This window comes from Amblyraja radiata, chromosome 36 (assembly GCF_010909765.2).
Source record: "Amblyraja radiata isolate CabotCenter1 chromosome 36, sAmbRad1.1.pri, whole genome shotgun sequence".
NCBI classification, from domain to species: domain Eukaryota; kingdom Metazoa; phylum Chordata; class Chondrichthyes; order Rajiformes; family Rajidae; genus Amblyraja; species Amblyraja radiata.
The window spans coordinates 7,057,298-7,077,144 of NC_045991.1; the positions used below are offsets into that span (position 1 = coordinate 7,057,298).

A 19,847-nucleotide genomic window follows, 5' to 3' on the forward strand; every position below is an offset into this window, starting at 1 on the left:
CCGAACCATATGTCACTTTAACCACTTCTTTGCTGTGGCGAGCCAGGAAAGGGCTGAGGCCCTCATTCAGGTTCCCAGTGTAGTAGTGGAGAGGGCAGCGACTCATGCTAAGTTCCTTACACAGCAGTGTCATCACTGACATATCTAAACAATAAAGTAATGATGATCTATTTTAGCATAATTCCACTCCATTATTCCATTCCTGGACACATCCTGAGCAGTAAACAAGATGCTGCGTAGCATCAATCCTTTTACTTAGGTCCTTTCACTTTGTTTGATTCTGTGTGGCACTTTAATGAAGGCCTTCGAAACATCTCTGGTTCTGATGTATCTTTTGCAGGTTAAGAATTGTGTAGACGAGGCGGCCTTTTCACCAAACATTTTCGCTTGTTTCGCCAAGGCCTGCATCTGTTTTATGTGCCCCCCCCCCCCCCGTTCTCTCTTTTCTCCCCCCCCCCCCCCCAGATGCACTTTAGTTTCTCCCACCATCCCCCTCTTCTTTAACCCTCTCCATCCTATCTATATAGAAACATAGAAAATATGTGCATGATTAGGCAATTCAGCCCTTGCAGCCAGAACCACCATTCAATATTATCATGGCTGATCATCCAGAATCCTAACCTTGTTCCTGCTTTCTCCCCATAATCCCTTGATTCCATTAGCCTTAAGTGCTATATCTAATTCTCTCTTGATTTGCCCTACACTGCCACCTGTGGCAGAGTATTCCACAGATTCACAACTCTCTGGGTGAAAAGGTTTTTCCTCATCTCAGTCCTAAATGGCCTACCCCTTATTATCCCCCAACATGGGGAACATTTTCCTGCATCTAGCCTGTCCAATCCCTTAAACATGTTATTAGATTAGATTAGATTATACCTTTAATAATCCTTTACAGGAAATTACAGTGCCACGACAGCTTCAAGACAGACATAACACCACACATTTCCTCAAATGGCTTCCATACTTAACAAGTTAAAATACAAGTTAAAATACAAGTTAAAATACAATTAATTAAAAAAAAAAGTGCAGTTATTTATGCGCATTATATAACCTTATAGCAGCTGGTAAACAGGACTTCCTATGTCTCTCAGTTTTGCACATTAGTGCAATCAGCCTCTGACTGAAGATGCTGCTCTTGATCACCTTCAGGGCATGGAGTGGGTGAGTGGGGTTGGTCATTATTGAACCCAGTTTGTTCAGAGTTCTGGCCTCTGCCACCTGCTGGACCGTTCGTTGCTCAGCCCCGACCACTGAGCCGGCCTTCCTGATTAGCTTGTCCAGTCTGTTTTTGTCCGCTATGCGGGCGCCATCTCCCCAACAGGCCACAGCAAAAAACAGAGCACTGGCCACCACTGAATGGTAGACACTGCACAGTAGGGGTTGGCAGATGTTAAATGACCTCAGCCTCCTTAAAAAATACAGTTGGCTTTGTCCCTTCCTGTACACCGCCTCCATATGACACTTCCAGTTCAGCTCACTGTCAAGCTGCACCCCAAGGTACCTGTGGTTAGCGACCACCTCCACCTCAGTGCCCTTAATGGTGATTGGTGTTGCTTGAGTCCTCCTCCTCCCCCTCCTGAAGTCCACAACTATCTCCTTGGTTTTTTTGGTGTTAAGATGGAGGTTATTCTGTGCACTCCACTCCACAAAGTTACTTATTATGTCTCTATACTCCTCCTCATTGCCCCCTTTAATGAGGCCGACAACAGCTGTATCATCCGAAAACTTCTGCAAAAAGCAGCTGTTGGTGTTATATTGGAGATCCGCTGTGTAGATGGTAAACAGGAACTGAGCCAGCACAGTTCCTTGTGGAGCCCCTGTGCTGCTCAAGATGGTGCCCGAGGCACTGTTCTGTAGGCGCACGTACTGTGGTCTGAGGGAAAGGTAATCCAAACACCACAGTACCAGTGATGGATCCACTTTCATCTTCTCCATCTTCTCCCCTAGCAGTCGGGGTTGAATTGTGTTGAAGGCGCTTGAGAAATCAAAAAATGTAATCCTTACAGATGCATCAGTAGTGTCCAAATGTGTGTACACCCTCTGCAGCATGTAAATGAGGGCATCATCGACACTGATGTTAGGCTGATATGCAAACTGTAAAGGATCCATTTGATTTGACACACTAGTCCTGATGTAGGAAAGGACAAGTCTCTCAAATGTCTTCATTATATGTGAAGTGAGCGCTACTGGTCTGTAGTCATTGTGGAGAGTGGGATGGGTCTTCTTTGGGACAGGTACCAGGCAAGATGTTTTCCACAGCCTTGGAACCCTCTAGACGCAAGCTCAGGTTGAACAGGTGTGTTAGAATACCACACAGCTCTGAAGAGCAAGTCTTCAGTAGCCTTGGGCTGGTGTCATCAGGCCCCACTGCTTTCCCTGGCTTCAGTCTGTCCAGCATCACCTTGACCTGAGCAGTATGAAGAGTCATGGGTGGGGCTGCCGGTGGAGTGGGAGGTGGAAAGAGGGGACTCCGTACAGGTGACATCTCAGGAGTGATGGAGAGAGGGATGGGAGGTGGAGAGGAAGCAGCAATGGTCAGCAGACCAGTTGGGGGAGGCTGGGGTGGTGTGGGGCAGTCAAATCTGTTGAAGAATCTGTTCAGATCATCAGCCAGACTCTGTTCACCATCAGGCAGTGTACCACCATTCTGCTTCATGCCCGTGATCTTTCGCATTCCAGCCCATACCTGCTTCACACCATCTTGCTGCAGCTGTCGTTCTAATTTGAACCTATAGGCTTCTTTCCCCTCCTTAATCCTCACCTTCAGTTCCTTTTGAAGTTCTTTGATTTTATTCCTGTCGCCCTCCCTGAAAGCCTTTTTCTTCTCATTTAGTAAGGCCTTCAGGCTGCTGGTAATCCAAGGTTTATTATTAGGATAGCAACGAATTACCCTGGGTGGCATGATGTCATCATAACAGAAATTGATGTAATGGGTAATGCATTCTGTTAGTCCATCAATGTCTTCCCCATACTCCTCACAGAACGCATCCCAATCTGTTGTCTCAAAACAATACCTCAGGGCTTCATCTGCCTCAGGATACCAGTCTCTTGATGTTCTGATGGTGACAGGCAGCCTCTTGGCAGCTGGTGTGTAGGAGGGAGAGAGATGTAGCATGTCGTGGTCTGATCGACCAAGAGGGGGCAGTGCAGTACATTTGTATGCATTTTTGACATTTGCATACAAAAGATCCAGCGTTTTATCACCTCTGGTTGTACAGTCAATATACTGTTTAAAGGTGGGCAAAGTCTTAGAGAGACAGACATGGTTATAATCTCCAGACACAACAATGAACGCCTCTGGGTACTTGGACTGGAGTCCCGCTATAGTGGTGTGCAGCACGTCACACGCGACTTCCGCCTTGGCAGATGGAGGAATATAAACAACAATGGCTACCACCACAGTGAACTCCCTGGGTAGGTAATAAGGTCTTAAACTAACCGCTAAAAGTTCAATGTCCTTGTTGCATATCCGTTCTTTGATAGTAGCGTGATTAGGGTTACACCACTTGTTATTGACGAGCAAGTGGTGTAACCCTCTTATGTTTCTATAAGATCCCATCTTATGCTTCGAAATTCCAGTGAATATAAGCCCAGTCTAAATTCCATTGAATATAAGCCCATTATCTCGCTCCTTCTGTATTGTATTTCACCCCTTTTCTCTCATTATCTGACAGCCTTGTCTCTTTTTTATTTCCAGTATTTATCCGCCCATCTGCCAATAAAACCTCCTCGCCTGTATCCACCTATAACTTGCTAGGCTTTGTCTCCTCCCACATCTTTTCCAGCTTTCTCACCTTCCCTATTACAACCAAATAAAATCACCTATTCATTCCCTTCAGTGATGTAGCCTGACCTGCTGAGTTATACCAGCACTGTATCAGGGCTTTTTTTCTCTGTTGCCAACCGGGCAACCTAGGCAGCTTTTTCAGTTGCCAAATGACAGTTTAGGTGGTCATTTAATACGGCTTGCATGGCGTGTGCGGTAATGTGCTCGGACGAAGTGCGCAGTTACCAGTCGGAATTATGCTCATTGAAGCATTCACATATTATTTCTGCTTCAAATAAAGTCACAAACTAAACATATTCACCAATCAAGACATGATATATCCCACAATAACATGCAGCAAAATTATAATACATTATCTCAACTCTTTTTACACGTTGCAATGAATGCAATTTCTATTATTTCTTTCCACTTCCAAACCAATGTGGTTGGATGATTCAGCGTATGGTCAACCCGTGTCAATAAATCCTGGACCATGTTAACATATATGCTGTCGTTATTGGTACATAAACTCACTTGCTTCCCACATAATTTATCCACAACAAAATATACAGGTTGCAAGGAAATTTCTAAAGGCATTTTAAGATAATAGCTGTTAAAACCGACGATACCCACCTGACAGGTTAAACATTACACTAAATGACAAGAACTGTCTGTGGAATTCTCTGTCTCAGAGGGCGGTGGAGGCCGGTTCTCTGGATACTTTCAAGAGAGAGCTAGATAGGGTCTAAAGATAGCGTAGTCAGGGGATATGGGGAGAATGCAGGAACGGGGTACTGATTGGGGATGATCAGCGATGATCACATTGAATGGTTCGAAGGGCCGAATGGCCTACTCCTGTGCCTATTGTCTATTGTCTATAAGAGATGGCCAAATGACTTAACTGCAGCAAATGTTCTTTTGGCAATATGTTTAAAGGTGTCAAAAAGCCACATTACTGGACATTCAGATTAGATGTATGTGTTGTGAACAGCAATGAAGATACCAAGTTTGTATGCACCAGATTAAATAAAAAATTATTGATAGACGCTGTTTCCATCATTCCCACTGGCAATTGGGCAACCGTTAATTTCGAGCCTTGCTGTATGTTTTATCTTTGGTGTGCTAGTTGTAAATGTGCGCTGCATCTGCTAAATTATTTATTTTTTATGTACCCTGCTACCATATCTTTAATTTAAGTCCACAGTCTAGCATTTCCCTAATGCTGATGCCAGCCTAACTGTCCTCATTTTCTATCTCCCTCTCTCCAGAAATAGTAAGGCGTCATTTGCTCTCTTCCAATTTGTGTGAACCATTCTGCAACCTACGGAATTTTGGAAGATGATGAACGGTGCGCCTGCCTGAAAGGCTACGGATCAAGTTCTGGAATTTGGGCAGCTATTTTCCAGCCGGCACGGACTCCATCTTCTATGTCGTAAACTCTACGATTCCTTGAAACTGGCAAGACGTCTGATTGACACAACACAGTGGAAACCTGGAGCGATCTCCCCAAAAGGCTTTCTGGATGCTGTGGGTCAGTTGGTACTTTCACTGCCATGTTCGATAAAATTTTGGTGGGAGGGTTAATGAGGGATTCAGAGCAAATGTGCATAAATTAATCTGAGCACAGGCCTTCCCTGACTAACAAATCGTTCCATTTGTACAATGTTGATTTTTGTACATCAGAAAATAGACAAAAATCACTCTATGTTTACCATTTTGTAATGAATGGCATTAAAAAACACATAATGCTGACAAGAAGGAACAATTGTTAAATGAGACAAAACTAGTTCTAACGTTCCTAGAAATGAACGTATGTATGTACATCGGAGTTTTGAATTTAATATTGGAGCTTTTCTGCATGTATGGGTTTCTCGTAAGTGGGGCATTTGTTACTCTGGGATGGCCTGTGTACTGCTCTGTCATTGTCTAATTGATTATGCTTTTAGCTTTGAAGAGGGATGTTGTGCAGATCATCTAATTGAGGTATAGAAAAGTATTTATGGCATGGAATATAATGTTATATTCAGGAGGGAGGGACGGAATGCTGAGGCACAACAAATTTGCCATATGCTTGTTTAGTTTCTGTAATGAAGAATGAATTGTAATCTGGCAAGCAAAGTCATGAATGGATTGTCTCACGATTCCCAGGCATACTTTACACATGCCTGGCTATTTCACGTAATAGATCAAAAGTATTGCCTTTGATTCTTTTTCACTAAATCTGTATCCCTTGGTTGGAAACCTTTATGCCTTTGACAAGAAGCGTATGTACGTGACTGATCTATGAACACTTCTTTTAACCTTCTCTAAGCACGACAATCCCACTTTCTTTGGATTTTTCATGGATGTGAAGCCTTTCATCTTGATACCATTCTTGTTGTTTAATGCACAGACTTGTGTAGAAGCGATTTGTAAAAACGTAGCATACCTTGCTTTTATACTTTGCTTCTCTGTTCCAAAGGTTCTGTGTTCGTTTTTTAAACTGACTACGCAACCAACTTGTTCTGCAATTGTTAAAAATTGCCTTTGTACATCTGCAGCGGTCTCTGTCCCATCATCCCCCATAAAATTGTACCATTTAGTTTACATGGAATTCTAGAGGTGAGAGCTGGGTTACTGTTCCTTCTCCGTTGCTAATGTAGCACATCGTGCAGTGTAGCATTGAATCCACTGATCAGGTGATGTGGAATGCTTGGTTTTAGGTACTGGTCATTCCAACCAATGACAGGACTCAGTCACAAGTCATAGACAACTCTAGACTGTCATTAGAACATTGGACATTAAAAACTACTGTAGAATTGCATGTAAACATGGGTGACAAACTGCATTAATATTTCCCATCATTACAAGCATCTGATAATGCCACAAAATACTCCTGCCAGAAATATGCAAAACACTTTTGCTTTAATTAAACTAATAATCCCATTAAAAAATCGCCTTACTTGCAAAGCCTAGATGTTTTTGTGTCACCGTCAGAGTGGTAAATGTGACGTATCCTTCCTGAGTAATCGATTTTAAATGCATTTACGTTCAAAAGTCATTCGAGTTTATTTAACCATTCGCCCCATTGAGTCTACTCCGCCATTTAATCATGGCTCATCTATCTTTCCTTCCCGACCCCATTCTCCTACTTTCTCCCATAACCTTTGACACCCTTCCTAATCAAGAACATGTCAATCTCTGCTTTAAGTATACCCAATGACATGGCCTCCACAGCGTCGGAGTTGATGAAGTCGGTGATGGTGCTAGAGATGGTGGCCTGGTGCTCGTCAGTGGGGTCATGGTCCAGGGGTAAGTAGGAGGAGGTGTCCGAGAGTTGGCGCGTGGCCTCAGCTTTGTAGAGATCGACGCGCCAGACTACCACGGCCCCTCCCTTGTTGGCAGGTTTGATAACCCAGTCTGGGTTGTTGCGGAGTGAGTCGATGGCAGTACGTTCGGGGGGGGGGGGGGGGGGGGCGTGGGCCCCTGTTGACCACTAAGATCTCGAGGTGAGATAACCTTAAGTAGCAGGACACTCACTCTAGCTCATGACGTCACGCACCAGCCCTCGTACCTACTGACGAGGGTTCGACCATAAGTGACCCGTGTATTGGCTAACGCCACAGGATCCCCCCCAGAACCGGAGGAAGGAATAGAATGGTCGACATTCCAGTGAATATAAGCCCATTATCTCCCTCCTTCTGCATTGTATTTCACTCATTTTCTCTCATTATCTGACAGCTTTGTCTCTTTTTTATTTCCAGTGTTTATCAGCCCATCCGCCAATAAAACCTCCTTGCCTGTATTTACCTCTAACTTGCTAGGCTTTGTCTCCTCCCACTTCTTTTTCAGATGGATAATAAAACATTAGGTTAGACCATTTTTCATTAAAAAGTTACAAATTAAGACCTGCATCTTATTTTAATCTGGATAATTAGTCAAGCCGGATGATGAGTAGATTGGCATTATTTTTGTAAATGTTCACCTTATAAAGTAAGGCGCAACATTGAGGATATTAATACACATATCATGATTTAACATGGCACTGAAAATTCCTGGTAATATTCTTGTACCATATGTTATGTGCAAGATTGCAAAAAGCCAAAAACTACTTGCACCTTTTTCTTTCATGCTGTTTTCATGTCACAATAACGTAGAATGAACAGCATTTGATTTTACACTAATGCTCCATTTCTAGAATTCAAGTCGCTCATCAAGGCCTATGCAATGAAACTAGAGAGAGCTAACTCTCTAAGGGGGTAGAGGAACTGAAATACATTTTCATTAGGTGAGAAATAGTATTGGGTAGGCTAATGGGACTGAAGGATGATAAATCCCCTGGACCTGATGGTCTGCATCCCAGTGTCCCCAGGGAGGTGGCTCTAGAAATAGTGGACACATTGGTGATCATTTTCCAATGTTCAATAGATTCAGGATCAGTTCCTGTGGATTGGAAGAAAGCTAATGTTTTCCCACTTTTCAAGAAAGGAGCGAGAGAGAAAACGGGAAATTAAAGACCAGTTAGCCAGACTTCGATGGTGGGAAAGATGCTGGAGTCAATTATTAAAGAGGTAATAATGGGGCATTTGGATAGCAGTAAAAGGATTAGTCCAAGTCAACATGGATTTATGAAAGGGAAATCATGCTTGACTAATTTTCTGAATTTTTTGAGGATGTGACAAGTAAAATGGATGAAGGGGTGCCAGTGGATGTAGTGTATCTAGACTTTCAGAAAGCCTTTGTTAAGGTCCCGCACGGGAGACTGGTGACCAAAATTAGAGCACATGGTATTGGGGGTAGGGTGTTGACGTGGATAGAAAATTGGCTGGCAGAGTAGGAATGAACGGGTCCTTTTCAGAGTGGCAGGCAGTGGCGAGTGGAGTGTCGCAAGGCTCGGTGTTGGGGCCGCAACTGTTTACCATATATATTAATGATTTGAAAGAGGGAATTAGGAGCAACACTAGCAAGTTTGGGGATGATACAAAGCTGGGTGGCAGCGTGAACTGTGAAGAGGATGTTAGGAGGTTGCAGGGTGACCTGGACAGGTTCAGTGAGTGGGCAGATGCGTGGCACATGCAGTATAATATAGATAAATGTGAGGTTATTCACTTTGGCGGCAAAAACAAGGGGGCAGATTATTATCTCAATGGGGTTAGGTTAGGTAAAGGGGAGGTGCAGCGAGACCTGGGTGTCTTTGTACACAGATCATTGAAAGTTGGCTGACAGGTCAGCAGGCAGTGAAGAAAGCTAATGGAATGTTGGCCTTCATAACAAGAGGATTTCAGTATAGGAGTAAAGAGGTTCTTCTGCAGTTGTATAGGGCTCTGGTAAGACCATATCTGGAATATTGTGTACAGTTTTGGTCTCCTAATTTGAGGAAGGACATCCTTGTGATTGAGGCAGTGCAGCGTAGGTTCACGAGATTGATCCCTGGGCTGGCGTGACTGTCATATGAGGAAAGATTGAAAAGACTAGGCTTGTATTCACTGGAGTTTAGAAGGATGAGGGGGTTCTTATAGAAACATATAAAATTATAAAAAAAGACTGGACAAGCTAGATGCAGGAAAAATGTTCCCAATGTCCAGAACCAGGGGCCACAGCCTTAGAATAAAGGGGAGGTTATTTAAGACTGAGGTGAGAAAAAACGTTTTCACCCAGAGAGTTGTGAATTTATGGAATTCCCTGTTTCTAAAAGATCCCCCTCATCCTTCTAAACTCCAGTGAATACAAGCTAAACTCCAATGAATACAGGATGCATGGTTTCACTGTCTTCGCCTATTGAAAGAATTAAACATAGCAGGTATGTGCAATATGAATTAGATAGCTGCTACCTAAAGATGCCAGTAAAATACAAATCAAGTCACATTCTTTCTGAATGGGGATTATGCATTACATATTAAACCAAGTAAAGCTTACAGTTTGAAGAAAGATGCATGCAGTGATTTGTTCTTACCCAGTGACATAGTTCTCCAGCATTTTTTGTAGAAGCTTCTTTAAGAGAATGTTTCGGAGCAGACAGGTTTTCACGTTGGTTCCTTGTCGTTTCCTTCAATTTAAAACCTTTTCTTATGTCGGACAGAAGAAATTATTTTTCACACAAAGCGTCCTGTACAGTATTGCCATATCCCTGATCCTCGATTAGTAAGTGTACAGAAATAGTCTGCAGAGCCCGTATGCAAGAGGTGCCATATTTTAGTGCCATTTTAAAAGTCCACGCTCTCGATCTTATGACACATCCCGACACATCCTAGGCTGTTGTGGGCCTCCGGCCATCTCCTTCCTTGGACGGGCCCCGTTCCTTCTCTCCAGGGATGCTGCCTGCGTGTGCTGCTTTTACTGTGGATCATGCATGGTATTGAAGATGCACTGAGCTGGCATGTCATCATTTTTGGACGTACCTGAAGCTGCCCTTCTGCACTCCTCATTGAACTAGTCTTGATCCGCTGGCTTGACTGAAAAGAAGAGAAGAATGAGGAATCTGCTAAGTCATGACATTGTAGAATGTGGTGGGTTGTATTTCTGCTGATGCTCCACAGTAATTGTTGGAGAGTTAAGAGTGTTTAATTGTCGTACGTACCGATAACAGAACGATTAAATTCTTGCAGCTAGCAGCTTAACAGGCTTGACTCACACACACAGATAAAACATGAATTAAAAAATGGAATACATTTATAACCATAATACTAGGTAGCCATAATAATGCAAAAGCGAGAGTCCTGCGCTCGGTCTTGCTGATATATAAGAGTCCACACCTGGATGGACTTGCAGAAAATGTGAATGTGCTCATGTATGAATGGCCCCCTTCACTTTCAGAGAGCACATTACAGGTACACCTTGAACAGCAGATACAGTAAATGTGGTTGGAGGTGGTGCAAGTGAACCTCTGCCTCACCTGAAAAGGTTGTTGGGGTCCTTGGACTGAGTAAGTAAGGTTCTTTATTTGTCATTATAACATGTAAAACATGTACAACAAAATTAAAAATGCCAACCAGTCAGTGCACCATTCACACATTATCTAAAAGCTAACGATACGTAAAAGAGAAATATCTAAAATAAACAACTAAAGTAAATAACCTGAAAAAAAAGCATAAACACACAACTATACATTCTTCTGTCGATTGCACAATCCCTTTGGTATGTAGCGCACCTGCGCTCATTTGGTGGCTATATTAAGTGTAGTTATTGCTGTGGGATAAAAACTGTTTTTGAGTCTGTTTGTCCTTGTCCTCATTGATCTGTACCGTCTGTCTGACGGCAACAGTTCAAACAGGGAGTGTCCAGGGTGGGAAATGTCCTTTATAATGTTCTGGGATTTCTTGAGACAGTGGGAACTGTGTAGGTCCTCCAAGGTGAGGAGAGGGCAGCCGACAATCCTCTGGGCATTGTCAATAGCCCTCTGGAGTGCTTTCCTCTTAGCCGCTGTGCAGCTGGTGTACCACACGCATACACAGTATGTTAGGATGCTCTCTATGGAGCACCGATAAAAGGACAGCAGCAGTCTCTGGGTGATGTTATTCTTCCTGAGCACCTTCAGGAAGTGCAGTCTCTGCTAGACCTTTTTCAGCAGCGCAGAGGTGTTCACGTTCCATGTCAGGTCCTCCTCAATGTGGATTCCCAGGAAGCGGAAATCTGCCACCCTCTCCACACAGTCCCCTCTGATAATGGTGTAATGTCCGTTTTCTTCTTCCTGTAGTCTATTATGAGCTCCTTTGTCTTTGAGGTGTTGAGGTGTTGAGGAGCAGGTTATTCTCTCCACACCACACTGTCAGCTGCTCCACCTCATCGCTGTAGGCGTACTATCCCCCCCAGAGATGAGCCCCACCACCGTGGTGTCATCCGCGAATTTGACAATGGTGTTACTGTGGTGCAGTCATATGTATAGATGGTGTGATGTGTGATGGCCCAGTCTGACTCTCTGGCTGCGACCCGACAGGAAGCTATTTATTCACATGCAGGTGTACTGTGGAAGTCCCAGGTCCCCCAGTTTGTCCACCAGTTTGTGGGGAAGGATGGTATTAAAAGCAGAGCTGTAGTCCACAAAGAGCATCCGCACGTAGCTCCCCAGCTGCTCCAGGTGGGACAGTGCAGCATGGAGGGCTGTGGCTACAGCGTCCTCTGTGGATATATTCGCTCTGTACGCAAACTGGTGGGGGTCAGAGCTTCGGGGCAGGAGTGATGTGATGTGACCCCGGACCAGTTTTTCAAAACACTTCATCACCACTGGTGTGAGTGCGACTGGCCGGTAGTCGTTGAGGCTGGAAATGTGGGTTTTTTTGGGCAAGGGTGGAGGACTTCAGACAGGGTGGGACAGTGGATTGTGCCAGAGACTGGTTGAAAATCCTCGTAAAGACTCCGGCCAGCTGGTCTGCACAGTCCTTCAGCACGCGTCCAGAGACGCTGTCGGGTCCAGTAGCCTTCCTCGGATTGATGGCCCGCAGCGTGCGCTTCACCTCATGCTCCTCTATTTTGAGGGTTAAGCTGCTGTGGACCATATGGTGTGATGTGGCTGTCTCTGGTGCCTCCACTTCAAAGTGAGCAAAGAAGAGGTTCAGCTCCTCTGCCAACGAGGCGTCACCTTCAGCAGCTCCAAGGTTGGTCTTGTAGTTGGTGAGATACTGGATCCCCTGCCACACCTGCCTGCTGTTATTACTGTCCAGGTGGTCCTCTATCCTCCTCCTGTAGTCTAATATGGCCTCTCTGATGCCTCTCTTCAGGTTAGCTCGGGCCGTGCTGTATAAAGCCCTATCGCCAGACCTAAAAGCGGTGTTCCTCTCTTTTAACAGCCGCTGGACCTCCCGGGTCATCCAGGGCTTCTGGTTGGGGTAGACCCGGATGTGTTTGTCCACTGTGACAGTGTCCATGCAGTTTTTAATGTAACATAGTACACTGTCTGTGAACACCTCCAGGTCCTGGTGTTCAAACACATCCCAGTTGGTCCTGTCGAAGCAGTCCTGCAGCTGCTGAGAGGCACCATCAGGCCAAGTTGTGTTGGTCTTTGTGATGGTAGGAGCAGTTTTCCTGAGGGGGGCATATGCAGGAATTAAAAGCAGGGACATATGGTCAGACTGGCCCAGGTGTGGTAGTGGTCTAGCCCTGTAGCCCAGCTTGATGTTGGAGTAGACCTTGTCCAGTGTGTTAGCTCTTCTTTTTTTTGTAATATATTTTTTTATTAAAGGTAATCAATTACAATGCTTCAAACAACTTTATATCAAATTAATTCAATTTGCATTAAGTAAAACACTAATAATACTTATCTACTTTTTTTTTTAGAAATAATGATAGAAAAAGAATAGAACAGTTATAAATCATTAGGAGAGTGATTAAATAATAATTTGATTATATATAAGAAAGAAAAGAGAAACGAAAAAAAAAAAAAAAAAAAAAAAATGAAAAACCACTATATGTATTGTTAATAACACTACTACAAGTGATAGTATCAATAAAGACATATATGTTAATTCCAATATAAAAATGAATTGTTCTCACCAAATCCCGCAGGGTGCACGCCGAGCTGTGTTGCCAAGAACAGCTACTTCTCTAAATACTGTATATATGGAGACCATATCTGTTCAAAAGAATTATACTTGTCCAATAGGACAAATCTAATTCTTTCCAGATGTAACGTCTCCATCATCTCTGCTGCCCACATTTTGGTTGTGGGGGATAATGTTCCCTTCCAAAATTTCAGTATGATTTTTTTTCACAATTATCAAACAGTAATCAAAGAAATGTCTTTGATTTACTGTAAATGATAGATGTAAATCCGGAATTCCAAATATTATTAGCTTTGGGATAGGGTCCAATTTAACTTTGATGACTTCAGAAATAACTTTAAAAATTTCTGTCCAGTAATAATTCAATTTAGGACATGTAACGAAACTATGTATTAAATTTGCCTCTGCTTTCTTGCACTTATCACAAATAGCGGAGAGATTCGGAAAAATACAATTTAATTTAGTTTTCGAATAATGTAACCTATATAATACTTTAAATTGTATCAATATATGTCTGGCGTTTAATGAACACCGGTGTATTCGTTGTAGACTTTCTTCCCAGTTTTCTTTTGTTATAGCCAATCCCATTTCATTTTCCCATGCTTGACGATATATTTCCGTTATTGGATTCTCCTTATCCAAAATGATGTTATATATATAGGCTATTAATTTTTCTGTATTTGGATATAAATTAAACAGTTCGTCTAACAGTCCTGCTTCTTTATTTTTATAATCTTGTGTATTGGATTTAATATAATCTCTAATTTGTAAATACCTAAACAAATGTTGTGGAGACAATCCATAAATATCTTGTAACTCCTGGAATAAAAGAAATTTTCCTTTTCTATAAAGGTGTTCTATCCTTGTAATTCCTAAATCATCCCATTGTTTAAACCCCCCATCTAATATAGCAGGTTTAAACAATGGGTTATTCATAATTGGTAATCTAAATGAGAGATTATCCAAATGTAGAGTCTTAACTATTTGTTTCCAAATACGTCTATTATTATATATTATTAGGTTGTCTTTATAAAAAATTTTTTGTACTTCCGTTGGTGCAAAAATTATCGAACCTACATTGAAAGGTAGACAGTCTTCCTTTTCTATATTTAACCATGTCGGTTCATGATCCATATTTACCCACCAGAAATTCATATTCTTAATCTGAACAGCCCAAAAATAATATAAAAAGTTTGGAAGTGCTAATCCTCCATTTATCTTAGCTTTGCATAGATGTTTTTTATTTATTCTGTGATTTTTATAATCCCAAATAAAACTATTAACAATATTATCAATTTTTAAAAAAAAAGTTTTCGGAAGAAAAAAAGGAATAGCCTGAAACAAATATAACAACTGTGGTAGAAATACCATCTTTATGGCACTTATTCTACCAATCATGGATATAGGAAGTGTTTTCCAATATAAAATATTTTTTCTAAGTTTATCTAATAGTTGAGGATAGTTGGATTTTATTAATGAGTTATGAGTTTTAGTTACGTTAATCCCTAAATATTTAAGTTTGTCTGTAACTACTTTTAATGGGTATTGTTGTAATGTATTTAGATTTATTCCTGTTATTGGCATAATCTCGCTTTTATCCCAATTAATCCTATACCCAGAAAATGCACCAAACTTAGTTATAATGTTTAGCAGGTTGGGAATACTAATTTCCGGTTTTGTAATATAAATCAAAACATCATCTGCATATAAAGAAATTTTATTAATTGTTGTATCAGTATTATAGCCATATATTTCAGGTTCAGATCTAATTTTTTCCGCCAATGGTTCTATCACCAATGCGAACAATAAGGGTGATAACGGACATCCCTGTCTGCATCCCCTAGAGAGTTTGAATTTGGCTGATAAAATTTGGTTAGTCAAAATTCTTGCAATAGGATTCGAGTATAAAATTCTTACCCATTTACAAAATCTATCCCCCAATTGAAAATTTTCCATTATATTAAATAAATACATCCATTCCACCTGATCAAACGCTTTTTCTGCATCTAATGATATAACCGCTAGTTCCGTATCTCGTATTCTTTTTGAATATATAATATTAAACAAGCGTCTGAGGTTATGGGATGAATAACGTTTTGGAATAAAACCTGTTTGATCATAATGTATTAATTTAGAGATCACTAAACTTAATCTCCTAGATAAGACCTAAGTTAATATTTTTTGGTCTGTATTTAAAAGGGCAATCGCTCTATATGATCCAGGATCTTCCAAATCCTTATCTACTTTAGGGATGAGTGTAATTGTGGATTCATTTAGAGATTCTGGTAATTTTCCTTGGTCATATGCATATCTATACATTATTTGTAATCTTGGAGAAATCAGATCTTGAAATTTTTTATAAAATTCTGCACTCAGGCCATCCGGGCCCGCTGCTTTTCCGTTCTTTAGCGAACTAATTGATTCTATAATGTCTTTTACTGTTATTTCAGCATTTAACAATTCTCTACCTTCCTCATCTAAGCTATTGATTTGACATTCTTGTAAAAATATTTCCATACTATCTGTTTGTCCTGTTAGTTTTGACAAATAAAGATTATTATAATATTGTAAAAATCTATCATTAATATCTTTTGGAGTAATCAGTATATTTCCATACTCAGATCTAATTCCGTGTATCATCTTTTCATCTTCTAATTTTCTAAGCTGTCGTGCTAGTAATTTTTGTGGTTTATCTCCAAATTCAAAATACACTTGTTTAGTTTGTTGAAAAAGTTTAATAACTTGATTAGAATATATTTTATTTAATCTATATTTTACTGATGCAATTTTATTACTTAACTCTTTGGAAGGCTGTTTTATATTTTCATTATCTAGACGTTTTATCTCATTTTCTAAATTTTGTTCTATTTTTCGATTTTCTTTATTGAGATGTGCTTGTGCGGATATTATTGCGCCACGCATGAATGCCTTAAATGTGTCCCAAAATAGTGATGGGGAAATTTCAGGATTATCATTAGTTTCAAAAAATAATTTAATCTGATCCATCACATATTTACAACAGTCATTGTCCTTTAATATCTGAGGGTTAAATCTCCAGGTAGTAGTTTTATTAGATATATCTTTTAATTTTATCTTAAATGTTAATGGCGCATGATCCGAGATGATAATATTATGATATTTTGCGTCATACGTAAAAGGAAGTAATTTAGAATCTATTAAAAAATAATCTATCCTCGAATAGGTTCCATGTACGGGCGAGAAAAAAGAATATTCTCGTCCGGATGGATTATCTAACCTCCAGATGTCTTTAATATTAGATGTATTGATAAAAGCATTTATGAATTTACTTGATTTCGAGGCAGCTTTCCTTTTTGCAGATGATCTATCTAGATAGTTATCTAAAGTACAATTTAAACACCTCCAATTATTAAATTGTGTTGAGTGGATATAGGAATATTATTAAATATTTTCTTAAAAAATAGTGGATTATCAAAATTAGGGGCATATATATTCATTAAAATTACCTTTTTTGAATATAATTCCCCTGTAATTATTACATATCTGCCTTCTTTATCCTCTATAATAGAATTTTGTATGAAAGGTATACCTTTGCGAATAATTATTGCAACTCCTCTAGATTTATGTATAAATGTAGAATGATACACCTTAGAAATCCATTTAGCTGTTAATCTATGTTGAGCATCTTTTTTAAGATGAGTCTCTTGAAGGAAAATGACATCTGTCTTCAATCTGTTCAACTGAGCTAACACCTTTCCCCTTTTAATTGGTTCATTAATTCCTTTTACATTCCAACTGCAGAAGGTTACTCCATCACCCCCAGTCTTCACCTTTATATCATGCATTTTACTATTAGGGCGGCTTTTTTTGGAGTAGCCTTCTTGACTCCCACAGCTCCCCGTTGCGCCCGGACATCAATCTAATGAGAATTTCTATCCACCTTAATCCGCATCTATGTCTACTTAAACTAAATACACAATATCCTTCACATCCACATTCAAATAATATATAATATAAGATCAATAAAAAACAAAAACAATAAGAAATATCAATAATAAAAAAAAAGTAAAGGGTGTTAATAGGGTGCTCAGAAAAAAAAGAAACTACACTTATATAGTGTGTAGTATGTGAAGGTGATAGCCACACTAACGTGGCCATTAATCTAAAGACTTGCGTTTTTTTAATTAAAAAAAAAAGATGTTAATTATACCAGCTCCTATCTCAAATGCTATATATATTGGGGTGGGGTACTAACTTTATATACTTAGTACTTAGTAATTATTTCTATTATTCATATTACTATTTGCTAATTACTAATATCAATTGTATTTAATACTATAATATGTAATACTATTATCATGGAATAATTAAATATTTTCTAATAATTAATACAGAACTACAACTAAATGTCCATTATTCCACTTCCTTCTAAGTGAGTATTTCATAACCACAGGTCGATGATAAAAGTTCAGCCCTCTCCTTCTCCCTCGGGTCCTTCCTCCGCGTCTTCTCTCTCTTCATCTTCTGGCTTCTGCTGTATGCCCGAGGCATACAGCAGAAGCCAGAAGATGAAGAGAGAGAAGACGCTCTTCTTGTTAGCTCTTCTTGTAGCACATTTAACATGCTGGTAGAATTTGGGGAGCATTGCCTTCAAGTCCGCGTGATTAAAGTCCCCTGCTATGATGTGAACAGCGTCAGGATATGTGCTCTGCTGGCTGCTAATGCTACCATACAAATGTCCGATAGCCGAGTTAGCATTAGCATCCGGTGGTAAGTATACAGCAGTTATCATGACGACAGTAAACTCTCTAGGGAGATAAATGGGCCTGCATTTAACAGTCACATACTCCAGGTCCGGGGAGCAGTGACTGTCTACAATCACTGTGTTAGTACACAAGTTGTTGTTCACGTACACACAGAGCCCTCCTCCTCTGCTCTTACCGGAGTCTCTTGTCCTGTCATGACGCTGTGCGGTGTAACCTGCTAGCTCGATAGCAGAGTCCGGAATGAATGAATGAAGCCAGGTCTCCGTGATCAACAGAATGCTGCTGTCCTTCACGGCGTTGTTAGCTGCAGTCTGTAGCCTCAGTTCATCCATCTTGTTAGCGAGGGATCTGGCGTTGGTGAGAAACAGGCTGGGAAGCGGTGGTTTGAGTGGCTGCCTCCGTAGCCTGGCTAGCGCGCCGGCCCTGCAGCCTCGCTTTTGCCTTCTCTCTCTGCGCCGCCTTCGCCTCCTCCCCGCGGGGATGGTAATCCACGGAGAGCCGGGGCTCCTCGCTATGTCCACCGGGACCTTGTGTGAACGGACAAACTCCGCTCGTGACCAGCTCCAATCCTAAGGAGATCATGCTGGCCGTAGACGTTGTTCGCCCGACAGAAAGTACACAGGACAAAAAACAACACGTACACAAAAAGCACGAAGCACCGACCGAAAGATCATTGAGCTGCCGCAACTGTGTGCGCCGCCATCTTGTCCAGTGTGTTAGCTCCTCTTGTAGAGGAGGGAAGTATAGGTTCACCTCCTGCTCAGGTGTTGCAGGGGAAAGTACATGGAGAAGAGGAGGTTTGGGAAGGGACGAGTTGACCAGGGAGTTACAGAGGGAACAGAGGTCTCTGCGGAAAGTGGTGGAATTGGGAAGATGTGGCTAGTGGTGGGATCCCGTTGGACGTGGCGAAAATGTCGGAGGATTATCTGCTGTATTGGATGACCTGGGGGACTCTGTCCCTGTCACAACTGGGGGGAAGGGGAGCAAGAGCGGAGCTGCGGGTTACCGAGGAGAGGTGTCTCTAATCAATGGGGACATCTCGGATGTCCTGGTATGGAACACCTCATCTTGGGCTCAGATGCGGCGTAGGCGGAGGAATTGGGAGTAGGGGATAGAGTCTTTACAGGAAGCAGGGTGGTAAGACATGTAGTCTAGATAGCTGTGGGAGTCATTGTCAGTTTATAGTCTATCTCCTGTGATGGAGACGGTGAGATTAAGAAAAGGTAGGGAGATGTAGGAGATGGTCCAAGTGTATCTTGAGTGCAGGATGGTAGCACCAATCCAGTCGTCAATGTAGCGGTGGTGGATGTGGGTGCTGCTCCTCTTGGCAGCTATGGCATTGTGTGTCTTAGGCCCATGGTGGTAGGGCAGGTGGCATGGTGCAGTAGTGGAGCTGCAGCGGTCGATGTGAGGAGTGTCAATGGAGGGACTGGTCTGGAGACGTGCAAGCTTGTGATCTTTAGTGGAGCCCAGATGGGCAAAGAAGCGTTTGTTGAGAGCGTGGATCTGGTATCGAATGAAGTAAAGTTCTGGTCCATTGCAGGACTGGTTTAAAGTTGACGAGGTTTGTGATATATAGTGCGATGGTTGCTGCTAGTCTTGACCTGGAGGTCATGGTTTTCAGGCTCCTGTACCACTTTCCTGGTGGTAGGCGTGAAATAAGAACATGGCCAGGGAGGTGTGGGTCTTTGATGATAGTGCCTGCCCTTTTTGTGGCAGTGCCTCCAAAAAATCCTTTTGACGTTAGGGATGTTAGTACCTGTGATGATCCAGACAGTGTCTACAGCACTCTGTAATCTCCATTCCTGGGCGTTTGATTTGCGAAACCAGGCCGCAATGCAACCAGTCAGTGTAATCTCTATC

General features: G+C 41.6%; 1 long non-coding RNA gene across 2 annotated transcripts in view; it reads left to right on the forward strand.

Moving 5' to 3' along the window:
• LOC116966189 overlaps positions 1 to 19,847 on the forward strand; it is a 60,954-nt gene that overhangs the window by 12,245 nt on the left and 28,862 nt on the right. Inside the window, exon 3 of one of the 2 annotated variants that reach the window (XR_004409918.1) lies at positions 5,035 to 5,297. The exons of the other annotated variant lie outside the window; for it this stretch is intronic. This is a non-coding gene — a long non-coding RNA (uncharacterized LOC116966189). The remainder of the gene's footprint in view (positions 1 to 5,034; positions 5,298 to 19,847) is intronic. 2 annotated transcript variants of the gene reach the window in all.